Raw genomic sequence first — 25,468 nt, forward strand, 5'->3', positions numbered from 1 at the left:
TATATAACTTTCTTATGGAAATTAAATAGCCAAATAAACCTCCAAAAATACAAACAAATAATGTTAATAATTTTATATAAATTGGTAAACAAATATAAGGGTAAGAAAAAATTAATCAATTTAATATTCTTCCCCCTACAATTCTTATAATAAATAAACCTCGTAATAAATTTCAACCTTCATCATTTAATATATTTAGTCTTCCACAATTTAAATCACCTATTATAGAATAATAAACTAGTCGAAAAGAATAACTTACTGTTAATCCTGTAGAAAAAAATATAAAAAAAATTAAAATATATTGTATATATATTATATATAAATATATAAAAATTAAAATATATTCGCAGATATATTGAGAGACACCAATTGTTCTTTCTGGTTTGAGCTCAGTTTATTGAATAATTCTTAATTCTATAACAATTGTCGACTATAGCTAAGACCGCGTAGCTAGTCATGCAGGCAGAGGAGCGGTATGCTTATGTATAAACATACTTATGTATAAATGTATAAGTGTTTACATAAAAGTATGTATGTTTATGTATCGTCGCAGCGGTAGAGTGAGGATGTATCATATTGCATATTGGGCCAACGCGGCCGCGCGTGTTATATTTGCCGACACAGCAATTGTCCAGCACCATGCACTCATGGGTGGTCATGTTACTTAAGAGGCAAATGCACTTAAATGTTGCACACATAAATATTGTATCCCCCCTCTTTAGAAAAATAACGTAATTATATGGAGTTATTTTCAAAAAAATTTTTTTTTTTTTTATTATATAGAAATTTATTTACTTATTATTGTTTCTTTTTTTTTTTAATTTTTTCTTTTGAATGTTCGTGTGTTTGTTTAATGATACATGTGGTAAAATTATATTTGTATATGTATAGTGTCATTAAATGTTGGTAATTTATTTGTTTAAATTTATTTCTCTTGTTTTATTGTTATTATTATTTTTTTTTATATATATATTAATTGGTTAAGATTTTTAACCTATCTTTATGCACTAATTGTTTCTTATTCTTTGTATCTTTAATTAAAATGTTATTCCTATCTTTTATTTCTTCTATGATGTATGGGCCTAAATACTTAGATTCTAGCTTATGACCCGTATCATTACGTAATAAAACCTTATCTCCTATTTCTAATTCAATATTTTTTACCTTTCTATCATATATTTCCTTATTCTTCGCTTTGTGCTGTTCTAACATAATTCTTGCTCTTTTATAAGCCTGTTCTAATCTAAATTTTGATTCCTTAGCATAATCTTCTATGTTATATAGTGGATTTATCTTATCAACACTATTAAATTGTTGTGGTAAATTTGAAGTTTTACCGAATACTAACTCATATGGACAATAATCATGTGCCATAGAGGGTGTTGTATTAAAACAATATTCGAAGTATCTTATCCATACATCCCAGTCAGTTTTGTCAACTGAAATGTATGATCGTAAAAATTCATTAAGTGTTCGGTGGCTTCGCTCCACAGTGCCTACAGTCTGGTGATGATGTGCAGTTGAAGTTATCTTTTTTACTTGCAAGTTTTTGCATAAATCTTCAATTATTGAGTTTCTATATTCTGTTCCCATGTCCGTAATGAACGTCTTCATTGGACCGTACCGCAGAATGAAATCTTCAAATATAGCTTTCGCTACTGTTTTTGCACTTTTGTCTTTAATTGGTATTATTACAAGGTATTTTGTTAGGTCGCAGATTAAAGTTACTGCGTATTCATTTCCGTGTTCTGATGTTGGGAGTGGACCGATCGTATCCACAATAACCCTATCGAAAGCCTGTTGTGGCGTTTCAGTTATGATTAACGGGGTTTTTGTATGCTTTGTTATCTTTGCTTTTTGACACTTATTACATTTTTTTATATATTGAGATATATCTCGTGTCATATTTTTCCAATAATAATGCCTTTTTATTTTGGCCATAGTTCTCAATATTCCAGTATGACCTCCTTGTATTGGGTCATCGTGGAACGTAAACAGTATTGCTTCTTTTTCTTTATCATTATTTGATAATAGGGTCACCGGCTTGAGTAGCGCTACTCTTAATGATTGTAAAATTTTATTGCCCATATTTTTAAAAGATTCTATTGAGATAGTTTCAAAGATCTTTTCGCTCGGTGCCACTTTGACTTGACTTATGTTGAGTAAACCGGCTTCTTTTTCGAGCCTTTGAAAAAATTGACCTAAGTCGAGAATTCCATTGGTATACATATCGCAAATGTCAATTCTTGCTATAACTTTCTTGCCATGTTTGAATGTGGTTAAAGAATCAGTTATTCGCAAGGTCACTACTTTTCGTACTTCGTCATTTACAATGACGTCATATACGTTGGGCTTAGAAGCATTAAGAGATTGTTTTTGCAAATCTTCTTTTTCTTTTTCGTTCCCTGCGCAGGAATTTAACTGTTTATTTTGGTTTCTGGTAGTGACTTTCAGAATTTTATTATCGATTTGTATGTTTTGTAAGTCTGTGATTGTTATTCTTGATAGGGCATCTGCTACATAATTATCTTTACCCTTTAGATACTCTACTGTGAAATCATATTCCTCTAATTCAAGTCTCATTCGCGTTAGTTTCGAACTTGGATTTATCATTGAAAATAGATAAGTAAGTGCTCTGTGATCAGTTTTGACAGTGAAATGTCTACCATAAATGTATGGTCTGAAATGTGTTATTGCCCAATGAATAGCTGCTAATTCTTGTTCTGTTGTACTCTTGTTGCTCTCACCTTTTGTAAAGGCTCTTGATGCGTATGCAACTGGTAGCTGGAGTCCTTCTTTGTTCTGTGTTAGGGCTGCTCCACATGCGTGCTTACTCGCATCAGTGATTATGCAAAATTCTTTGCTGAAATCTGGGTATTGCAATAGAGTTGGGTTCATTAATGCCGATTTTAGATGTTCAAAAGCATTTTGACAGTCAGCTGTCCATTCAAATTTTACATCCTTTTTACATAATCTTGTTATGTGACGAGAATAGTCGGCAAAATTCTTTATGAATCTTCTGTAATAATTGCAAAATGCAATAAATCTTCTAGCGCTGTCCGCATCGTGGGGGACTGGATAATTTTGGATGACGTCGTATTTTGTGTCATCAGGCAAGATTCCTTTGTCTGTGCATTTATGCCCCAAAAAGGTGACTTCATGCATAAAAAATGAACATTTTTCGGGATGTAATTTTAGGTTGTGTTGCCTACATTTCTCAAACACATCTGTTAAGTTATTGAGCATATGTTTTTCAGAACAACCAATGACTATTAAATCGTCCATATAAAGGAATGCTTGAGAAGGTTCAAGTCCAGTGAATGCTATAATCATCATTCTCTGGAACGAATTTGGCGCTATCTTTAGACCAAATGGTAATCGCGTGAAGCGATATGAACCATTGTTTGTTGAAAAGGATGTAACATTTCGTGACTCTTTTTCGAGTTCTATCTGATGAAAACCTGACATTAAATCCAGGCACGAAAAGTACATAGCCCTTCCCAGTTGATCTAGAATATCATCGATCCTTGGGAGTGGGAATTTATCGGACAACAATTTTATTAATCTGACGATAGTCAATTACTAATCGCCATTTTTTCTTTTCGGAATTAGGCAGTGATTTCTTTGGTACAAGTAACAGTGGGCTGTTATAAGCTGATACCGATGGTTCAACTATTTTGTCATCTATTAACTTTTGGACTTGTTTTTGTATCTCGTCTTTTTGACTATGAGGATTTCTGTAGTTCTTTATATATATTGGTTCATCATCTTTCAGTCTCAGTTTTTGTTTATAAAAATTATTGGTAGTTATAGATTCGGTTTCCAAACCGAACACATCACTATACTGTGTGCATAATTTGGTTAGTTGGCTATTGAACTGTGGTGGGAAATTCTTCGAGAGTGTCGCTAATACCGTTTTCTCTCTATCTTCTGAACTTGTTTTAACTACTTCGTAGTTCGAAAGTGATTCGTAATGCAAGTTATTAATATTGACTATTTGATTTGTGTTTGTTGTATTTAGCAATTTTATGAATGCGTTTTGAGAAGATGCTATGGTATTTGCTATGTAAATACCCTGCTGAATTTCTTGGTTAGGAATTAATATACTGTCTTCCGCTGAGGTTATTTCAATTTTTCGGACAACTTGTGATCTTGCTGGCAGAACCATGGAGTTGTTGCCAGAACTGTATGCTATTGGTACATATATGGGATATTGTAAATTATTGGGTCTAATTATAAGCCAATCCTCAGTCGGTTTAAAATCTAATTGACAGTTATATTTTCTTATGAAATCGATACCTAGTATTCCATCACAAGGAATAGCGAATTGTAAATTTACGATATGAAAATTGTGTGCAATTATGTATTTAGAGGAAGTAAGTCCTTCTATTCTATTCCTTGTATTTCTATGGAAGTAAGTCCTTTTGATTTTGTTATTTCTTGACTTATTCCCTGTATATTTATTATTTGATTGGTTTGAATATATTGGAAGTTGTCGGAATTTTCTTTTAACATGGATATGTCAGCACCTGTGTCTATTAAAAATACTAACTCTTTTCCTGTGGCTACGTTAGTGAAACTTGCAAATGTGCTTTGACTGAGACTGATGGTGTAAACCTTGTAATTTTTTATTGTTGAGTATCTAAAGGTTGTTGGGAGTTTCCCGAATTATTCTGGGCTACCCTAACATTGCTATTATTAGAGTTATAACCTCTGTTTTGTTGGTTATTTCCTCTATTCCCTCTGTTATTATTTCTGCCGTAACCTCTGTTGTTTCCTCTGTAACTATTGTTTCTGTTTTGTTGGAAATTTTGGCCGTTATTGTTTTTGTTATAGTTGTTGTAATAACCACGACCATTGCCTCTACCACGATAATTATATTTGTTATTGTAATTACCACGGTTTCTTTGAGCAAATAGAACCGTATTTGGATTACCTGATATCTCAGAACTTTTTTGTAGGTACTTTGCTATAGCTTCGTCCATGGTTTTGAAGTTACCAGAGTCAAGTATATTTTTAATTCTGTTGTGTTCGCAATTTCCAATCATTGCTTCTATAGCATCGTCTGTGCTATTCTTAAGAGCAAGTGCTGCAGGCATACCTTCTTCGATATATGCAGATTGAAGTGTTTTGCGTAAGTTATCTATCTGCGAAGTAAATTCGTCAGCGGTTTTACCTTTCTGAGTTGTATTCTTCAATCTGGCTTTTATAACTTTAGATGTTTCACCAATTACAAAGCCTTGCAATTTTTGTATTATTGCTTCTATTGAAGTTTCTTCTTCGACTTCATATAGTGTTGGGCCAATAATTTTTGATTTTATTACCTCAACTGCTATATTTTCGTAGTCGCCTTTCATCATATCTACCAACCTCAGAGCTGTTACGAATCTTTTGAGTTGCATTTTCGTGCCGTTAAATTCAGGTATGGCTATGTTTATATCTTTCATATATGCCCTTCGGGCATTTAATTCTGCCATCCTGTCAGTTGTGTTTATTACACTTGTATTGATGTCCAAATCTGATTCGTTGTCTTGTTCAGACAACGCTTCTATATCAGGTAATGTTAATAGCGCAGGAATTGTTAGATCGTTTAGATCTTTCTCTTCTATTTCTTCCTCGCTTGTTTCAGATTCTTCACCTTCTTGCTCTGTTTCCTTTTTACAGGTGTCTATGCTCAGGGGTGAATTAAGGATGGTAGGTACAAATATATCAAGATTGTATTTTGTCTTTATAGAGATTAGGTTTGTACGTAACTTGATCAGTAGATTGGAAATCTTTGACCAATTTGCTTTACCTGTGCTCTCTCTATTAACATGCACTAAATTTCTTGCTTCGTTGAATGAATCAACTAGAATTTTTGCGTGCTTGTTTATTGTTTCCTTTCGAATGTTTCTATTTTGTGTAACACATTTATGTAGGATTTTACTTTATCCCGGTTTATTTATTACAATATTATTAAAGGATGTGATTTCCTTATTAAGTCTTATATTATTAACAATGTTTCTTTGTGTTAAGAATACATATGTATATTTTATATTATTTAAATGGCCTTAGTGATAATTCGGGTGCGCGATGTGATCGAGGCGAGAGTACGATTGCGAGTGCTTTATGAATCAACGCTTCTCTTTATTTGCCAATGAGTGAGTCGACCAGATAGGTACGGCCGCTGCGTGTCGTTCTGTCTCGCTCACTAGCTACTGCTCGATTGCCATGATTATGCCCGCCTGACACTTCATTTCCTACAATCGGCTGTCCTGACAAGTCATTCGACCCGAATGATCCTAGCCTAGAGGTCTTACAAGGTCCTTCACCATCGCCAACTTTCTCAACGTCGTATCGACCGTGCCTATTCACCTTCGTGACTTTATACGGTCCTAAGTATTTACCTCTCAACTTTAGACCTGTCCCATACTGCGTACGTTTAATCGCCACTAACTCGTTTAAATTGTACTTTCTTTCCCATTTCCTGTTTTTGTCAAACGTCCTTTTCATTTCCTGCTGTATATCATTAATATTCTTTCGAGCCTCCTCTCTAATCTCATCACGACCACAGTCTAATTCTTCTATTAACGAATCGGTTATCAGCTTTCTTATTTCGGGATCATCAGGGCTACGCATCTCTATTCCTGTCAAAATCTTAAAAGGTGTAACTCTTGTACTTCTTGGAGCAGTATTATTAACAAGTTGTTGCACACGACCAACATACTTGTACCAGTTTTCTTCATTCTCTTGGCTTAACTTTGAAATCATTGGAACTATTATCTTATGCATCCTTTCTACTTGGCCGTTGCCGCGGGGTACACCTGTTGCTATCAGTAAATGCTGTATATCCTGTCTGATACAATACTCCTTAAGCGCATTGGATGTGAAAGCTGCTCCCCTGTCAGAAATTATTCTCACCGGGTTACCAAAAATTATCGCCTGCTTTTTAAGACAACTAAGTACTTCATCGACTCCTGTTCCACGAGTCGGATACAACCATACAAACTTAGAGAACCCATCAACAATAACAAGTATATGATTGTAACGCTTTGTTGTGACCTCCATCGGGCCAACGTGATCAATGTGATATGTCGTCAATGGCTGATCTCCTTTGCTTATTGGCATCAAATATCCTTCCTTTTTACCGGTTTTGGCATTAACAATAAGACATTCCACGCAACACTCAACAACACGGGCTACCTTTTCTTTTAATTTTGGAATATAATACGATTTTTCAACGATATCCTGAGTCTATCTAGCTCCAAAATGTCCTTGTTTGTGTGCAATCTGTATTATTTCTTTTTCCATCTGCGAGGGAACGACAATAAGTTCTTGATTGGGGTCTTTTAACAATATTTCATTTTCAATGTAAAAATCTTCATATCCCTTCTCCTGAACTAAACTCGTGATCAATTTAGTCCAATCATCTGACAACTGTGCTTCCCTCAATTTATGGGTTATGGTGTCGGTTAGCAGAAAACAAGATAAACGGCTCAAAGCATCCACATGCCGCATCTTTGAACCTGAACGATGTTCGATCTGATAGTCGAAATCTTGTAGGTACATTGCCCAACGTGCTACACGTAACGGAACTTCTTTCTTTTTCATTGTCATCGTGAACGCATTACAATCTGTAACAATCTTAAATCTCAATCCTAGCACATATACACGCCACTTTATTAATGCTCCAATCACTGCTAAAACCTCAAGTTCATACGAATCATACTTCTCTTCACAAGGTTCAGTTTTCCGACTCATATATTGTACCGGATGAAATAAACCATCTTCTGAATCTTTCTGTAAAAGCGCAGCTCCGAAACCGTGTTTCAAGGCATCAGTGTGAATCTCAGTCTCTAGCTTAGGATTGTATAACTTTAAAACGGGACCTTTGATCAATGCTACCTTCAATTGCTGAAACGCTACCATTTGCAATTCTTTAAACTCAAACTTGTTGTCTTTTCGCAAAATGTCCGTCAAGGGCTTAGCTGTTACTGCGTATCCTTCGATAAATCTACGGAAATACGATGTTAACCCCAAAAATCTTTGAATTGACTTCTTGTCATGTGGGATCGGGAATCTTGAAACAGCATCAGTCTTCTCCTTACTTGGCTTAATACTTCCATTTTCAACTATATAGCCCAAAAAATTTACTTTACTCTGCAGTATCTGACATTTTTCCCAGTTTATTCTCAACCCATTTTCCGCAGCTATCTTTAACACTCTTTTAAGTTTAATTATACCATCATTCACGTTAACACTTGGTATAATTATATCGTCCATATACACCACTGCATCTCCATTCTTCACTGATTCTCTCATTACTGCCATTATAAATCTTGTAAAAACTGCTGGAGAGTTCGAACAAGTAAACGTTTTCTTGTTACAGTCTCTCATCATGTGTGAAGGATCACCACACTTAAAACATTTGCGATCACCTTTTGTTATCGAACTCTTCTCTCTATTATCTCTACCTTGCTTGTGAAAAGATGACTCCAATGTTGTTTTCTTTGAGGACTTCCTAGGATCATAGGATTTTAAGTACGTCTCTATTTGAACTTTCAACCCATCTACTGTTCTGGCTTGATACAGTAATGCCTTATTTGCTCTCAGGTCTGGTATACCTTCTACGAAATACTCGATTAAACTTTCGTCATCCAAATCGATCGGCTTTGCGATTTCCATTAACGAATACAAAAACTCATACAAATTCTCACCTCTCTTCAACTGTCGATTGCTTAGTCTTCTATGAACTTCGGCTGATGAAACCTTTACTCTGAATTCGTTTTTCAAAGCTACTTTCAGGGACTCCCCACTACAAATATCTCTCTTACTCCGTATAAACGACAATGCAGCTCCCTTTAACAATTGTTTTGCATACACAAAAAGCTGTAACTGACTCCACTGTACGGTTAAAGCGCATTCTTCTAGGTCCCTAGTCCATTGTACAACATCAATCGAACCTAAACCGCAAAACTCGGAAACGCTTCCCTCCACATCTTTTAGTGTGAACCATGACCTTTGCCCATCTGTATTCGGGACTTCTCGAATTGTTCTAGCCGAGGCGAAATCTGCCTCCTGCCCGTCATTCTCAGTTTCTATTAGATCGTAATGAGCGAGTAGACGCGATTGCAGCTCAGCTTTAAGGCCTGTAGTCTCTTGCCCTAACTCTCTCAATTTAATGCGCAACTCTTCAATACGCAAAGTTAGAATATCACCTCGATCCATTTCACACAATTACAGGTATAATGCTTAACAAGTTTGCTATATTAATGTATAGTTAGTATCAATCAATGAAATTTGTTACGACTTAGCAAAATTTGTGGTAAGTTATGGTTAAACTCAGACGATTCTTAGAAATGTGCTCTCTGCAGCTCGCATCAATTTCGTCAATATTTCGCTGTAGCAACTCACTCAGAAGTTCAGTTCGCTCTCTGTTGCCACTCGCTCTGCTGTCGCTACTCACTCTGCTGTTTTCCACTCGTTCTCTTGGTCTCTTTTGGTTTTCCACACCAATTATCTCAACATCGTGTCTGCTGCCTCCTCGTTTGGACTTGTCGTCGTCGTCTGCTTCTTGTAACGGTTTGTGTTGTCCGCTCTCTTTTGTTTTTCCGCTTCCACAGTGAACACCAGTTATCATCAACTTTGTGCTCTCTGTCTGCTCTCTCATTCTGTCTGCTTCCACAGTGAACACTAATTTTCATCAACTTCGTGCCCTCTGTCTGCTCTCTCTGTCTGTCTGCTTCCACAGTGAACACTAATTATCATCAACTTCGTGTCCGCTGTCTGCTTCCTCTGTCTGTCTGCTTCCACAGTGAACACTAATTATCATCAAATTCGTGTCCGCTGTCTGCTTCCACAGTAAACACTGGTTATCATCAACTTCGTGTCTGCTGTCTGCTTCCACAGTAAACACTGGTTATCATTAACTTCGTGTCTGCTGTCTGCTTCCACAGTGAACACAAGTTATCATCAACTTTGTGCTCTCTGTCTGCTCTCTCCGTCTGTCTGCTTCCACAGTGAACACTAATTTTCATCAACTTCGTGCCCTCTGTCTGCTCTCTCTGTCTGTCTGCTTCCACAGTGAACACTAATTATCATCAACTTCGTGTCCGCTGTCTGCTTCCTCTGTCTGTCTGCTTCCACAGTGAACACTAATTTTCATCAACTTCGTGCCCTCTGTCTGCTCTCTCCGTCTGTCTGCTTCCACAGTGAACACTAATTTTGATCAACTTCGTGCCCTCTGTCTGCTCTCTCTGTCTGTCTGCTTCCACAGTGAACACTAATTATCATCAACTTCGTGTCCGCTGTCTGCTTCCACAGTAAACACTGGTTATCATCAACTTCTTGTCCGCTGTCTGCTTCCACAGTAAACACTAGTTATCATCAACTTCGTGTCTGCTCTTTTCTCTCTTTTCCTCTCGAGTCACCACCGTTCTCGAGCCGCTCTCAACTTCAGTCGCCGACTTTTTGCCTAAACGGCAAAATTCTTAGTGACGCTCTTCTTGCGTCGTCCGACCGCTCACCGTCTCACCGTCCACTCGTCGCCTCTCGTACAGTCACACCAACTTCCATTATTTTTTTAACTTGTAGTGGTTGCTTCTTGTGAAATTCGTTCGCCAACAACCTTGAGTTTGTATATGTATTACACGTTAATGCATGCAATTTTAGCAATTTTCTGTTCACTTGCGAACTTCATACACACATACAAATTTCACTAATTGTCTTGGGCCAGAAATCTCGGTTGAGCCCCCAGTTTGTAGGATTTTACTTTATCCCGGTTTATTTATTACAATATTATTAAAGGATGTGATTTCCTTATTAAGTCTTATATTATTAACAATGTTTCTTTGTGTTAAGAATACATATGTATATTTTATATTATTTAAATGGCCTTAGTGATAATTCGGGTGCGCGATGTGATCGAGGCGAGAGTACGATTGCGAGTGCTTTATGAATCAACGCTTCTCTTTATTTGCCAATGAGTGAGTCGACCAGATAGGTACGGCCGCTGCGTGTCGTTCTGTCTCGCTCACTAGCAACTGCCCGATTGCCATGATTATGCCCGCCTAACACTTCATTTCTTACATTTATATGATTTTTTGAAATTTTCTTTAATATTTTGGATATGGAGAAGTAATTCTTCCCATTTCATGCTTGAAAGTTTATTTTTGTGTTTTTTTTTTTTTTTAATTCCGTGAGAGATCGATTATCTCTATGGGTTCTTCAAACAGTTTATGTAACCAGGTGGGTAAAATTCTATTTTTTCGCTTTAGGCGATTATATGCTTCTACTATGGATCTTTCTATCAAGTGGGCTATCCTTGATTTGAATTTTCTGTTATTCACAATCCAGTATTTAATTTCTTTATATTTTGGATTGGTTTCACCTCTGTTAAAGAGGAAATCTAAGAATGGAACATATTTGTTCAAATATTTAAGTTCTACTAGATCCATTTGTATATTATATCTAGGCCATCTGCTCTACTCTTATATTTTTCTTGATTTTTGCTTTATTTTCGCAACAACTTATTATTGTTGAGCTTCATCCATCAGGGTAATTCCGTGAGAGATCGATTATCTCTATGGGTTCTTCAAACAGTTTATGTAACCAGGTGGGTAAAATTCTATTTTTTCGCTTTAGGCGATTATATGCTTCTACTATGGATCTTTCTATCAAGTGGGCTATCCTTGATTTGAATTTTCTGTTATTCACAATCCAGTATTTAATTTCTTTATATTTTGGATTGGTTTCACCTCTGTTAAAGAGGAAATCTAAGAATGGAACATATTTGTTCAAATATTTAAGTTCTACTAGATCCATTTGTATATTATATCTAGGCCATCTGCTCTACTCTTATATTTTTCTTGATTTTTGCTTTATTTTCGCAACAACTTATTATTGTTGAGCTTCATCCATCAGGTAGAAGCGAAATGTGCCTGTTGAGTTGGAAAAACAGCATATATTTGGTACAGTGACAATAAAACTCATCTGTACCATTGCACTTCCTTTTACTGGGAATTCTTCTCCCGTTAAATCGAAGTATGCTAATCTTATCTGTACTAGATTTATCGAACTTTGTGCCGATTTAATATTATCCCTATTAAAAACCTCAACTAAATCCGCTGCAATGTTGGGATTCCTATTTACTATCTTCCTAAAATTTTGTAATAATAAACGTACTCATTTTAATCAACCAATATATATTTTATTCAGCTTCAAAATTTGTTTTTTTTTTTGGAAATTGATATATGTATATATTTTTTTCTTTTGATAATAATTTTTTTTGAAATGCATTTTTATTACAATTGTTGCATATGTTACTTAGATCTTATCAAGATCATTAGCATGGCTTAAGGCTCTTTTTGTTACACATTTATTGTGTAGTTTGTATGCTTTATATAACACATATGTGCTCATTATTATTACAATTACTAATAAAAGTGCATTTGTTGGTTTTAAATCTACATTCGATGACTCTATTTTATTAATTACATTTGCAGTGGAGTCCACTGTTTTAGTATCTATTAACCCCATATTGGGTGTATCAAATGTATCATCAAACTTGCTTATTTTGTTATCAAACATTCCATTTAAAGAAAAGGTTTGGAATAAATATTTATTTCATTTGGCTTTTAATTTTTTTTTTTTTGAATGTAGTTTAGTAGAGTAGTAATTTAATAAAATTTTTTTTTTTTTTTAGCTGAAGGCTCTTCTTTTTTTTTTTTTTTACATATATCCCTGCCTATTTTTTTCGTATGGTTTTCAGGCCACACTCTAATTGGACAGCTTTAATGCCGCACAATTGTACATAGTTTGTTTTACAATTTATAAAAAAAAATATGCATCGCAGTGCATTAAAAAAAATTGTGCGACGCAGCGCATAGTTTTATTAAGTTTTGTTGGGCGCTCTTTGTAGCGCTATCGGTTCACTTTTAGGGCGCGTTCAATCTCAGCTGCTGATGTCCGGGACCTATGGGCTCAGGCGGTACCGGTGCCGGTCTTCGCACCAGATTTTGGGGTCGCGTAGCAGTGGCTACAGGTATATTCGCAATACGGCGAATATAGTGGTCCCTCGCAGTCGTTTGGGCAGACTATTTTCACTTTTGGTACTTCCTTCTCCGGTTGTGGCGTTATTTTTGATTTCGTCTTTGCCACGTTGTGTATTGTAGAGTATGGGATTTCAGTTGTGACTTTATTTTTCTTTTCGCCCAATTGGCTTTTTATGAATTCTACCTCGGCGTGTAATCTCACCGAGGTATTCCAGCTTATTATATTTGGGCTGTTTAATAGCCTCAAAATTTCAGCCTTTCTGGCTTTTAACTTCTTTACCACACCGGATTTTTTTCTTATAACTCTACTTACTTTTGTTTATATGTATTTTGCTTTTCTTCATTCATCCTCATGATGCTGCCCAACGTTGGTGTAGTGGGCGGATTGCCTACCACACGTAAATGATATTCTGCTCAGCACCTCCACACGTTGTTGCCTTTTATGTTCTAGGTCCGCTTTGCCTTCCGGTCACTTTTTATAAGTTAGTGACCACTGTCACGGTCGCCATGTAGTAGTTTCGCAGATATATTGAGAGACACCAATTGTTCTTTCTGGTTTGAGCTCAGTTTATTGAATAATTCTTAATTCTATAACAATTGTCGACTATAGCTAAGACCGCGTAGCTAGTCATGCAGGCAGAGGAGCGGTATGCTTATGTATAAACATACTTATGTATAAATGTATAAGTGTTTACATAAAAGTATGTATGTTTATATACCGTCGCAGCGGTAGAGTGAGGATGTATCATATTGCATATTGGGCCAACGTGGCCGCGCGGGTTATATTTGCCGACACAGCAATTGTCCAGCACCATGCACTCATGGGTGGTCATGTTACTTAAGAGGCAAATGCACTTGAATGTTGCACACATAAATATTGTAACTAATTGCTACAATATGTTTGTATTGTTGTTAATATGTTATTCCAAAACATGCTACAATATTAATATTACTAATTAAAACTATTTCCAAAATGATATCCTTTTAGTAAAACCCCGCTAAAAAAGGTATACCACACAAAGCTAAATTAGATGCATTAAAACATATTGAAGTTAAAGGTATATGAATTCTTAAGCCTCTATTAAACAAATATGTTGATTATTATTTATATTATGAATAATAGCTCCTGCACATATAAACCAGAGGGCCGGGGCTAACTTCGACCGCGTCAAAGTTTGTATACCCTTAACACTTTTTTGGTAAATTTTTTCTTAACTATAGCCATCAAAGTGGAAAAACGTTTTATCTAAAAAGGCTAATGTTTGCGAAAGAACGGCTTACAATCTTACCATAGCACTATGGTCAGAAAGTCGGATTTTTTGGCATAAAGTCCAATTTTAAAGTTAGCCTTGAAATTTGGTACATATGTTTGCTAAATTTTTATAGAATTTCGGATTTTGTTTTTTTTTTTAATTGGCCCATGTCTTCGCCCACCTGCCCTAGCACATTAAAAAATTTTATTAAAAATTTTTTTTTAATACATTTTTTTTATTCTTATTCGTTGTCTAAAGTAATGTTCAATTGCTCTTCACAGTCAGATTCGTGATCTATCGGTGATTCCGGATCGGAATGCATGTGATTTTCTGACACTTTTGTAATTTTTGTTCCGAGCTTCTGAAGCATTTTCGCCTAAACATCCAACCGGAACTAAGGATGAGTTCATAATTTGCCAGCCGTGAACTAATATTTTGTGGACAGTCGGAGACATTGGGTACCAAGGATATATACTTAAGTACATTGAAAATGTGCTCTTACAAAATTCCTTTAATTTGTCAACATCTACAGAATAGTGAGACGAAATGGTAATCAAAATCACGAAGAAATTGTGTAGAAAGGCTTGATCAAAGATTGTTACTGATGAAAACAAACGGGTATTAGAGAAGGCTCTTCTGGCTGTGTTTCCGTCATTACTATTGCCACTACCGTTTTGCTTGGGCATGTTTATATGGAGACCCATTTGTTTCCACATCATGTCTTGAATATTCTTTTTTCGGGACATTACTTCCATTTTGTCAGCCTGCTTAATATGCCACTTTCGAATTCAGAGCCTATATGACACATTTAGGACGAATAAAAAAAAACGAATCCAGGCATGCAATGGATTCGCGCCGTATTGAAGACTTTCAGTTCTTGGTGCAAAGTTTCCTGAATAAAAATCTGTGGTTTCCAGAAGCTCGGTTGGTTTTACACCACATATTGGGCAGCAGATAAGGTGTTAAGCACCTTGCCATCAATAAGTGTCATTTGCGTAGCATATTTAATGATAACTTCTTTGTCCCCCTTTTTATATAAATAATCCTTTAAGGTGGCGATTTGAACATCCAAACTTTTTTTTTCGTAATAATAGTAATATTTTAGTCTGGCTTTCCTTTGCATACTCAATGTTTAAAGGCCGGCAGAACCTAACAGACTGTGGAGCTCTGTTTTTCCAGATGATACGTTGATTTTTATCTTTTAATTCCAATGGTATTATTGTGGTGACAAAAAGTGAAAGATCAAGGGAAGCATGTTCATCCGAATGAAACTGTTGCTTATAAATGCTTTGACCCGTTGATCTATCAAAGCCGTAGCTTGTTATTAATGTGCAATGTGAAATATCATCAATTTCAGCTAAAACCTCTTTTTGCAATTCCATAATTCTTTCGGCTGTATGGTCTAGGATATTTTGCATTGAAACCTGTGCACAACTTTCCGAAATGTGTATTTGGGGTGGTCTGCAAACCGTTTTCATTTCCAGGAGGGCTGAGTACGGTGGAAAAATATCGCATCCACGAGATTTGTTAAGCTGTTGGATGTTAATGTACTGCTGTTTTGTCAATCCATTTTCCAATAAAAAAGCCAGTGCTTCTTCCGAAGTAAGAGGTGTGACTTCATTTGGAAACAAGGTTTTTTTTAGTTCAGAGCTGTCTTCATGCCTGACGACTTTTAAAACTGTCGGTAATTCATCCTGTTTGGCTTTCTTTGCAGAAACTGAAGCCGCGTGAAGCAAATGAGGCGTGGAAAAATTATTATCCGATGCTAGGTCACATGCTAACTTTTTTTTTAGGCGCTCTCCAGCATCTGAATAGTTAACTTCGGTCTACCCATTGCAGATGAAGATGCCAGATCCGTCACATTTTCATCTAACGTCAAAGTAATTGACTGCGAGAGCCACCTTGCGTGTCGAGCCTTAAATCTTTTCAACATTCGATTGCACTGCGGCAAATATTTTTTGACGTGATTCAGAAAAATCCTGATTTTTTCAGTAAATATATCCACTGAGATCAGATTTGTTTACTTTTTCCAATACCCATATGATAAGTGCACCATCATCGCGCTTGTTGTTGTCCCAAACTTCCAGCAACGTTAAGCGCCGAAACTCATATTTGGCTGCAACATGTCAATTTATTCAAAAAGGAACAAAAAGGGGCAGAGGAAACTTATTAATTCCGAACATATACACATTAATCATGAACACGTCGTTTTTAGTTGCGCGCTCAAGCGCGCTCAGAACAAGTAATACACCACGAAACATGGCTCTATTTGTTAAATTGCACGTGTAAAAAGACACCAACAACAATTGCACATACACAGCTAAACATTCACAATCTTGGCAAACTAACACTGAACATTAATTTCAAATACCTGTGCTTTTACTTTCCATGATTACAATATTCTTTTTCTTTAAACAATCACGCTCAAAACAATGACAAAGCTTAATAAATTTTAAGGTTGCATACCGATAATTTAAGCTTGCATTGAAACAGCTGACTTTAGTTGCGCGCCAAATTTAAATGACTAATTTGAAAAATTTTTTCTTATCTAATGTGTCTATAATCAAAAAATAAGTTAAATTTCAGTTATGAATACATAAAAAAAATGTCTTTATGCCAAAATATCAGACTTTTTGACCATAGGAAATAACGAAGATATTGATCACAGTCACTGTTTTCCACCGATCGTTCCTATGGGAGCCGACCCAGCCGAATCCGAAACATACAACTCCTGCAGTATATACAAGCCTACAATAAAAATTTCAGCTCTGTAGCTCTTACCGTCTAGAAGGAGTTTGCGTTGATCCAGACGGACGGACAGACGGACGGACGGACATGGCTGTATGAGCTCGTCTCGTCATGCTGATCAAGAATATATATACTTTATATGGTCGGGGATGCTTCCTTCTATGCGTTGCACACTTTTGACCAAAATTAATATACACTTTTTGCAAGGGTATAATAATAATGCTTTAAATAAAGTATGAGTTAATAAATGAAATGTTGCTAGTTCATAAAACCCTATTGATAAAATTCTTATTACTAACCCTAATTGACTTAAAGTTGATAATAACAATAATAAGTGTCCTAATCATGAATTTTTTAATAAAATATTAAGTCGAATTACCAGTTACAGCAGTCACCAAAGTAGATGAATGAACTAATGCTGAAACAGGAGTGGGAGCACCTATCGCAGCAGGTAATCAAGAAGAAAAAGAAATTTGAGCACTTTTTGTTATAGCAGCTAATATTACTAAACTAACAATAATTATTATTTCAAATTCATTTTCCATAACTTCTAAATAAAAAACATAATTTCATCTACCATAATTTAATATTCAAGCTAATAATAAGGATACATCTCCAATTCGATTAGATAAGGTAGTTAATATTCCAGCAATATACGATTTTACATTTTGAAAATAATTTACTAAACAATAAGAAACTAATCCAAGACCATCTCATCCTAATAAAATTCTAATTAAATTAGGACTAATAATTAATACTATCTATATATATAAATATCAAAGAAGCTAACATCGGCTATGCCGAAGTTTATATACCCTTGCAGTCCTTGGTAATAATAATTTTACATGTTTGTTTTCTGCAACTCAATTCATCAATATACAAACAAAACAATTTTACTCTCTATTTTACAATTTGGTCTTCTTCTTCCCTCATTCCCAAAGCAAAGCAACGCACGCATACACATACAGTTTATGTAGCGTTGCGTCTGTGTGTGTATGCATGTTCTCTGTTGATGTCGAAAGACGTAGTAGACAGCAAGCAGCGCTGCCGGCAGAGCTGGGAGCAAAGCCGATTATTATATTGTAACTTGTGTTATATTTATCCGATCACATTCAAATTTTGGGATCTGGGGTTTTATATCCAATATTATCACATACGTAAATTTCATATGAAAATGTTTCTTCTAGTTCTTCTAGACCTATATGATATAGTGGTCCGATCCTGATGGTTTTCATACTTCCCGGGTAATAAAAAACCCCGAATTTCAGCCCGATAGCTCTTAAGACGGCTGAGTAAAACGCAAACGCACAGACGGACGGACGGACGGACAGACGGACATGGCTATATCAACTCAGCTTCTCATGCTGATAAAGAATATATATACTTTATGGACTCGGAAACGTCTCCTTCTGACCAATTTTATAATACCCTCTGCAAGGGTATAAAAATGAATTGCTGTTCGTTAGTCTCGCTAAAACTCGAGAACGGCTGACCGGATTTATCTTAGCTTGGTCTTGAATTATTCGTGGAGGTCTAGGGAAGGTTTAAAAAGTGAAAAAATTCGAATAATTGCCGGAAACCCCCTTAAAACAGCCAATTTCTTTTCCCTATACAAACGTTTTCTAACAGTTAATTTAAATAAAGTCAACTGTTGTTTTAATGTCATTGTAGTGCTCTATAATATACCATGTGAAAACTAACGGAAAAATTTGAATATTGTGTTTTGTGTAGCAACATATTAGAAATTATTAAATTATTAATTATTAAATTAGAAATTGGAATATCGTGTGCAGTGTTTAGTAACCCATATTAACAACCAAACCATTTAGCAATTTAATCATTATGCCGTAGGAGCCGTAATGCAATTAGGCTACGGAACATCGCGAGTCAATTATCGGATGAACAAGGAGAAATTATATAAATTATATTAGTAGGTGAAAAGTTTGTTATGATTTCATTTGCTTTTGATAGTTAAGCTATTTATTTTCTATACCCTTTACAGCTGAAACTGATATAGTCTATATATATATCGGCGAAGAGAAGAATTCAGGGTTTCCTGAATCGTTGATTCCGTTGTTGGATTCCATTTTTCCACTAATTTTGTGCAGCGAGTCTCGACGTGCTTTACGGTTGACTTCCAAAAAGGAAAAGAGACTGAATTCTCTCATCCGCACACCGAGCCACACACATATCTAGTGTTAAACAGTTCTACATCAGTCAAGATATTCATTACTTAACACTGATCAATTCGCCTTAACAGGAGGCACACAATTCAAATTATTAGAAATGCCTAATTCAATCTCCGACACGGTCATCCTGACAAACTACACGTCCTCGTGTAGCAGGAGTATAAGCCACCTTTACAATCTCCGACACGGTCATCCTGACAAATTACACGTCCTCGTGTAGCAGGAATATAAACCACTTTTACAAAACATCATTTTCACATCTTTGTTTTAACTAACTGAACCAAAAACATTCTGTTTTATGCAGTTTGACAAATCCAGTTTAATGTTAATTCAAAATCTCTTATTTGCTATAACATATTTCGTAACTAAAAATTCTTATTTCATATTTTTCTACTTGCCTATTTCAACATTTCGTTGTTCATATTTCTTTTACAATTCATTAAACATTACAATGTTTTCAATATTTTCTTATTTTATAACCTCCACATTTTCATTCTTATCAAACAACATTTTCGCTTTTAGTTTTACAAACATTCTCCTTTCTTTATGTTCTCATTTACGTTTGAAGAATCCGCGACAAGGTACTACTACGTAGCATCGACAACAACACTCTTTCTAAAAACATCATTCCCCTAGTGCCTCATTCACTAGTCCATACGGTCTGTTTCACCCGTCTCTTTATCACAGTCCTTTCCAACTGTTTCCATACGGTCTGTTTCACCCGTCTCTTCAGCACACTCCTTTCCAACTGTTTCCATACGGTCTGTTTCATCCGTTTCACCACAGTCTCTTCGAACTGTGCCATTACGGTCTGTTTCACCCGTTTCATCACAGTCTCTTCCAACTGTGCCATTAAGGTCTGTTTCACCCGTTTCATCAGATGAATCAAACTGATCTCCGTCGATATCCAGCTCTCTTGGTACCTGCACCTCTGGCATTCTCCGTAAACTATCATGTGGGTACTTATACTGTATTTTACTTGACATGGACTTCAACGTATATCTATCGCCTTCTAATAGTTCTATGACCATAAAAGGTCCACGAAACTTAGGGTCCAACTTAGTCTGTTGTCTCTCACTATTTTTGATCAGAACATAATCTCCCTTACTGAATCTGACTACTTTTGCCTTGTCTTTATCAAATCTAAGTTTGTCATAGCTTGCTGCATTGTCCATATTTCTTGTAGCCTGAGATCTTTGTTCATTTAAGTCTATCGCTGTCTCATCATCATCAATGGGAACTAATCCTAATGGTCGAGCACTCTTACCGATTAATAATTCTAACGGACTCGACTTTGTAACTCGATTAACTGTACAGTTTAATGCTAATTAAACGTCCCCTATAGCATCTTGCCATGAACGCTCACTGGATTCAACGATAGTTAATAGATTTTTTAAAGTGCTGGACTAGCATGAGGTGAACTGCTCGGCCTTATTACATTATAATCTATTCACTTTTGAACTTTTGACCGGAGTAATTCTCTTTTACTGGGACTGAATCTGTAAGGGCGTCTTTGCACAGTCTTGGTGGGTTCTACTAATCGAATTGACATTACACCAGTAGTTACGCGAGTTAAAGGAGTTCCGCGAATGAATGATTTGAATGCTTTTTTAACAATCTTAACAATTGATTTTTATTTTCTGCCTGTGCTTCAGTTGCTAAGTTATTAAAATCATTTTCGTAACTTTTTACAGAACAAACGTTAACTGTTTTGTCTTTAATTATTTCCACACCTTCTGTTGATACTATAGCAGAGTATCCTTGTGCTAAAATTTCGCGGCCAATTACAATATTATTTTTCATATTATTATCTTGGACTACATGAAATACTACTTCGATACAATTTCCATTTATCATTACATTACATATGATTTGAATTGACGAAACTACACTAACATTGCCAATTCCACTTAATGATATTACGTTATTTGTTCTTTTCCCAGACAGTTTGTGTGCTATGCTCTCTTTGACTAACGAGCATTCTGCGCCTGAATCAAATGTAATCGGAAAATTCTCACCTCGGTGCAACATAATTGCTTTTGGTTCATCATCGACACATAGGTTAACTCGAATCTCGATGATCTTCTCCAGATGTAGAAGGTTTTTGCACTCTGCATTCCGACTTCCTTTGTCCAAGCTTCCCACAGGAGTAACATTTGATTGGCAATGTTTTAGCACGCTTTGCAATTGAATAATCGTCTTAAGAGCTGGACCGCTTATTGTCAAACGAAAAGACTTGTAACTCGGACTGTAAGTCTCGTCTGCTGCAAATAGTCCCTGTGTACGCAATTCGTTGTAGTCTGCGGTCATAGTTTGCTAAATGACCAAGAACAACCGATGCAGCAATTTGCTCATGGTCCATGCCACGCCATTTTGTTAAAAGTGACGTCATTAGCCGACTCGCACACACTGCAAGACACACGCCAGAATTAGGGCGACTGTTCAGCAAATTCAAAATAGTTGCGGCCGGTGTCTCTGAGTTTTCGTATCTTTGCTCGAAAAGCTGTCTAAATTATTCCCATGTGATGCCTGGGTAGCAAATCTGCGATAACCACTGCGAAGAGCTTCCTTCCAATGACTTCGTCAAGGCCAAAATTAATGCACTAGCTTGCAATGGTTTTTCTTTTAGAACGAAGTTCACCGTAGCACACCATTGCGTGGCGTTGGCTCCAGCAGCGTCGGAGTTAAATTTTGGTAGAACAATTTCACCATCCCATCCAAAAGTTTACGGGGGGAAGTCCCTTTTACATTATGGAATCATCGTAGTGCATCTATCAAACATTTGCGCACATTTGGTCAAATTGTATACTCGCTTGACCAACGTGCAAAGAGTAAGTTCAGTCCAAGATCTAAACGTTGTATATTTTTAGGTTACTGTAATGATGCGAAAGCCTACAGACTAAATGATCCCGAAGCCAAAATGGTACTAAGAAGTCGTGACGTCATATTCACAAATATTTTTGGCAACGATCATGAATTTGAAGAATTCTCAGAGCTGAGTGCAGTCAATTCGGAATATCAAGAGGAACATAGTCAGGAAGATGATTTTCAAGAAGAGCGTATCGTTCCCGAGGAAAATACCCAAGAAGAGAATGCTGATATTGAAGAAAATATCCAAGAAGAACCAGTACTACAAAGACGTGGACCTGGAAGACACAGAAAAGTGCATACAGGAAAACCTGGTAGTCCCAAGCTCATCTATAACGAAGTCCAAATCCAGCCAACCATCGGAAATGAGCCTGAACCGGAATCTAATGAGGAAGACGAGTTTTATGAGGCATCGTCACTAATAAGCATCGGAGATGAATCGTCAACACGCGTAGCTCTAAGTGGGCCAAATGCAATTGAGTGGAAAAACGCCTTGATAAGTGAGTATAAAGTGCTACAAAAATATAAGTCTTGGGAAACTGTAAAGCGAGAGAGGAATCAGAAAGTCATAGAAACCAAGTGGGTTCTCCGCACAAAGTATAAACAAAACGGCGAAGTTGATTGCCGCAAGGCTTGGCTAGTAGCAAAAGGTTTCACTCAAAGAGAGGGAATTGATTATAATGAAACTTATTCCCCTGTAGCTCGTATAGGATCAATACGAACACTGATAGCAATCGCAGTGGAACTCGACCTCGATCTCCATCAATTTGATTTTAACAGCGCATATCTAAATGGGGACATAGAGGAAGAATTGTATATAAAGGTTCCACTAGAATTCACCGAAATACTTACGGAAAAAGAAAAGCAGAGATACACCGACGATAAAGTATGTAAATTAAAGAAAGCTTTGTATGGTTTAAACCAGAGTGGACGCCAGTGGTATAAGAAACTGGATCACAAATTGAAGGAAATGAACTTGAAGCCACTTGCAGCTGATCCTTGCGTGTATATGAAAGAACAAGGTAATGGGATTATTATCGTTTCACTGTATGTCGATGATCTCATAGTCGCAACGAATAATAACAAGCTACTAACACAGCTAAAAGCCGAATTAACACGTAATTTTGAAATGAAGGATTTAGGAAAACTGTCTTATTGCCTGGGTATCGAATTTTTTCAAAATAAGAACAAAGGTGAATGCTCTTTGGGTCAATCAAGGTATGTAAAGGATATAGGATAGGATATTTTATAACCTCCACATTTTCATTCTTATCAAACAACATTTTCGCTTTTAGTTTTACAAACATTCTCCTTTCTTTATGTTCTCATTTACGTTTGAAGAATCCGCGACAAGGTACTACTACGTAGCATCGACAACAACACTCTTTCTAAAAACATCATTCCCCTAGTGCCTCATTCACTAGTCCATACGGTCTGTTTCACCCGTCTCTTTATCACAGTCCTTTCCAACTGTTTCCATACGGTCTGTTTCACCCGTCTCTTCAGCACACTCCTTTCCAACTGTTTCCATACGGTCTGTTTCATCCGTTTCACCACAGTCTCTTCGAACTGTGCCATTACGGTCTGTTTCACCCGTTTCATCACAGTCTCTTCCAACTGTGCCATTAAGGTCTGTTTCACCCGTTTCATCAGATGAATCAAACTGATCTCCGTCGATATCCAGCTCTCTTGGTACCTGCACCTCTGGCATTCTCCGTAAACTATCATGTGGGTACTTATACTGTCTTTTACTTGACATGGACTTCAACGTATATCTATCGCCTTCTAATAGTTCTATGACCATAAAAGGTCCACGAAACTTAGGGTCCAACTTAGTCTGTTGTCTCTCACTATTTTTGATCAGAACATAATCTCCCTTACTGAATCTGACTACTTTTGCCTTGTCTTTATCAAATCTAAGTTTGTCATAGCTTGCTGCATTGTCCATATTTCTTGTAGCCTGAGATCTTTGTTCATTTAAGTCTATCGCTGTCTCATCATCATCAATGGGAACTAATCCTAATGGTCGAGCACTCTTACCGATTAATAATTCTAACGGACTCGACTTTGTAACTCGATTAACTGTACAGTTTAATGCTAATTAAACGTCCCATATAGCATCTTGCCATGAACGCTCACTGGATTCAACGATAGTTAATAGATTTTTTAAAGTGCTGGACTAGCATGAGGTGAACTGCTCGGCCTTATTACATTATAATCTATTCACTTTTGAACTTTTGACCGGAGTAATTCTCTTTCACTGGGACTGAATCTGTAAGGGCGTCTTTGCACAGTCTTGGTGGGTTCTACTAATCGAATTGACATTACACCAGTAGTTACGCGAGTTAAAGGAGTTCCGCGAATGAATGATTTGAATGCTTTTTTAACAATCTTAACAATTGATTTTTATTTTCTGCCTGTGCTTCAGTTGCTAAGTTATTAAAATCATTTTCGTAACTTTTTACAGAACAAACGTTAACTGTTTTGTCTTTAATTATTTCCACACCTTCTGTTGATACTATAGCAGAGTATCCTTGTGCTAAAATTTCGCGGCCAATTACAATATTATTTTTCATATTATTATCTTGGACTACATGAAATACTACTTCGATACAATTTCCATTTATCATTACATTACATATGATTTGAATTGACGAAACTACACTAACATTGCCAATTCCACTTAATGATATTACGTTATTTGTTCTTTTCCCAGACAGTTTGTGTGCTATGCTCTCTTTGACTAACGAGCATTCTGCGCCTGAATCAAATGTAATCGGAAAATTCTCACCTCGGTGCAACATAATTGCTTTTGGTTCATCATCGACACATAGGTTAACTCGAATCTCGATGATCTTCTCCAGATGTAGAAGGTTTTTGCACTCTGCATTCCGACTTCCTTTGTCCAAGCTTCCCACAGGAGTAACATTTGATTGGCAATGTTTTAGCACGCTTTGCAATTGAATAATCGTCTTAAGAGCTGGACCGCTTATTGTCAAACGAAAAGACTTGTAACTCGGACTGTAAGTCTCGTCTGCTGCAAATAGTCCCTGTGTACGCAATTCGTTGTAGTCTGCGGTCATAGTTTGCTAAATGACCAAGAACAACCGATGCAGCAATTTGCTCATGGTCCATGCCACGCCATTTTGTTAAAAGTGACGTCATTAGCCGACTCGCACACACTGCAAGACACACGCCAGAATTAGGGCGACTGTTCAGCAAATTCAAAATAGTTGCGGCCGGTGTCTCTGAGTTTTCGTATCTTTGCTCGAAAAGCTGTCTAAATTATTCCCATGTGATGCCTGGGTAGCAAATCTGCGATAACCACTGCGAAGAGCTTCCTTCCAATGACTTCGTCAAGGCCAAAATTAATGCACTA

General features: G+C 36.5%; 1 long non-coding RNA gene and 1 pseudogene across 1 annotated transcript; both read right to left on the reverse strand.

Moving 5' to 3' along the window:
• Positions 1-70: 70 nt before the first annotated feature.
• LOC111519621 lies at positions 71-19,414 on the reverse strand (annotated as a pseudogene).
• Positions 19,415-19,520: 106 nt separating this feature from the next.
• On the reverse strand, positions 19,521-23,390 carry LOC124460980. The gene is made up of 2 exons (XR_006954888.1): positions 23,343-23,390; positions 19,521-19,701 (listed from the first exon to the last, which is right to left on the reverse strand). It is a non-coding gene; the product is annotated as an uncharacterized LOC124460980 (long non-coding RNA).
• Between the last annotated feature and the right edge of the window lie 2,078 nt (positions 23,391-25,468).

Source organism: Drosophila willistoni, unplaced genomic scaffold (assembly GCF_018902025.1).
Source record: "Drosophila willistoni isolate 14030-0811.24 unplaced genomic scaffold, UCI_dwil_1.1 Seg169, whole genome shotgun sequence".
In the NCBI taxonomy this organism is placed as follows: Eukaryota; Metazoa; Arthropoda; class Insecta; order Diptera; family Drosophilidae; genus Drosophila; species Drosophila willistoni.